The sequence below is a fragment of the Sipha flava genome, unplaced genomic scaffold (genome assembly GCF_003268045.1).
Source record: "Sipha flava isolate LNK unplaced genomic scaffold, YSA_version1 272_pilon_pilon, whole genome shotgun sequence".
In the NCBI taxonomy this organism is placed as follows: Eukaryota; Metazoa; Arthropoda; class Insecta; order Hemiptera; family Aphididae; genus Sipha; species Sipha flava.
In genome coordinates, this window is record NW_020272937.1 from 158,348 (window position 1) to 160,805 (window position 2,458).

General features: G+C 24.1%; 1 pseudogene; it reads right to left on the bottom strand.

The window, feature by feature from the left end:
- Positions 1–854: 854 nt before the first annotated feature.
- LOC112685297 lies at positions 855–2,025 on the bottom strand (annotated as a pseudogene).
- Positions 2,026–2,458: the final 433 nt, after the last annotated feature.

The following is a 2,458-nucleotide window of genomic DNA, read 5'->3' on the forward strand; positions in this document are numbered from 1 at the left end:
CTTACATATTTTGACCATTTGTCCATTTACGATTTATTAATAATTCAATACAGACAATTCCCATGTTTCCAAAATTATGTAAACAAAATAATACCAATTATTAAATTTAATCTGGTCAATATATGTTCGATATTTTGATGTTTTAATATGTTTGACAAGAAAAATAACTAATTTAAAGTTTATGACTCATAGAAGAAGCTGTAAAATGCATAGAACAAGTACAAAGACCTTTGGGTCTTTTTCAATCAAAGAAAAAATGTACAGTGTATTAAACAAAAATCCTGGTTTAAACTGCATAAAATTAATTAGACATATACATTGCAAAATTAATGAGGTAATATTGCAGAAAGAGTTAACTCCCTAGGACATTGGAATTATGAAATTTGCACCCATTACCTCTGTTGAAGTCAAGCACTTTTTTAGTCGGTACAAATCTGTGTTATGATCAAACCATGGATCATTTAAATTTGACAATTTGAGCATGTATGTGGTATCTCATTGCTTTCAAGATGAATAAGGTTCGATTTCATAATAATTTCTATTCAAGTGTCTTAAAGTTTTTCATTTATAAAGATATTTTTAATTACATATATATTTACATATTTTGGTTTTTTTAATACATTTAAATCTGATCTCTAATAATCATATAGTATATATATATATATATATATATATATATATATATATATATAATATATATAGTATAGTCTTATCGATGATAAACTGATTGTGTATTTGTAGATAATTAAAAAATTTTCTTATTATTATAATTTTAAAAATTAACCATGCACAAAAAAAAAACAGAGGAAAGAATTTCACCAAAAATGAAAGAAAACTTATTAGATTTAGTTATGCTATATAAAAATATGAATTAATAAATTATGGAAATTAGCTGTTGCAATAATTGTATCCATGGGATTGTTTTGTGCATAATCTTACAGCTAATACTGGAAATCTCCTTTTTCAAATTCTAAAAAGTTTCTCAATCACATTCCTAGTTGTTATTTGTGCTTTCTGAAATTATAATTTTATATTTAAATTATATATTATAATATAATTTTAATATTGTATATAAAATAAACTATTTTAATAGTTTATTAGAATTATTAATTACCTGATATTTTTTCTCAGATTCTGATCGTGGATTTAGTGAAAGTGTCAATAAATAATTTTGACATGGGCAACCTCCATCCCCAAGCAAAACATATTTGCCAAACTCGTTGTTTTCCAACTATGCTCGAAGCGTGCTATTATCAAATATTGTAGTATCGTGAATAGAACCAGGCCATCTAATACAAATTTAATTACATTTTTTTGATAAACATTTAATATTTTTATGTTCACACCTAATTATTACATGCTGATTTTGTAATTACTTGCCTAGCAACTAAATTAGTAATTACAAGATTACTAGTACATACAGCTTGTACATTGATGCTAAAATACCCTTTCCTGTTTCAAAATTGTTCTCCTATATCACTATTGGGTGATTGTATTTGAATGTGTGGGTAAACAATAGCACCTATTATTCTTGGAAAACCTCTCATTTTATAAAATCCTAACTGTATAGCGCATTGTTCATTTGTAGAGGTTGGTATTTTAATAAAGTGGTAATAATAAAGGCCGGAGCTTAGAAATTTTAACTATTATCAGCTTAATGATCTAGAAAACAGTAGATTTGAGAATATGCATTAAATCTCCCATTCATATACTTTATTATATACATTCATATACAGTAATTAAATATTTTATATATGTCATTATTAGGTTAAATAATTATCCATTAAGTATACTTGAAATGCTCCAGTTACATAATATTGAAAGGCTACTAATAATTGATTAACTAATGATATTACATGATTATGACACGTTTGATGCATAATTCCATCTTCAATTGTGTGTAATAATACCATAAATGTTTCTTGAGATAATCTGGAAAAAATTGTATTTTAAAATGTTAATAAATAATATACAAATTATATAAATATTTGGTATTTACTCACATAAACAGACATTTAAATTCATGATATTCAAAATTGTTTAACGCATTATACCTTTCATAGACCCTCTAGATTTTGAAAGTCTCGTAAATATTTCAAAAATTATTTCTTCATCAGATGAAATATGAATCATTTGATGAAGATAATTCTAATGAACTACTTATAATTATTTAATGAAAGTTACATGAAAATTATATACATAATAATATTTAAAATACATGTTAAAAAGCAATGACAATATAAAACAATAATATATTATATGTAGAATAGTAATATATTTATCAATATTAGATAATGACCCCTAAACAATGATAACCAAATTAAACTATAAATAAAATTTTACTCGGAGATAAATCAGCCTCTAATTTAACTGGTGATAAAGTACATTTTTAGCAATAAATAAAATTTTAAACAAGGTTTGTGCAACAAATTTTATTTTAAAGGTAGTTCAATGAGTT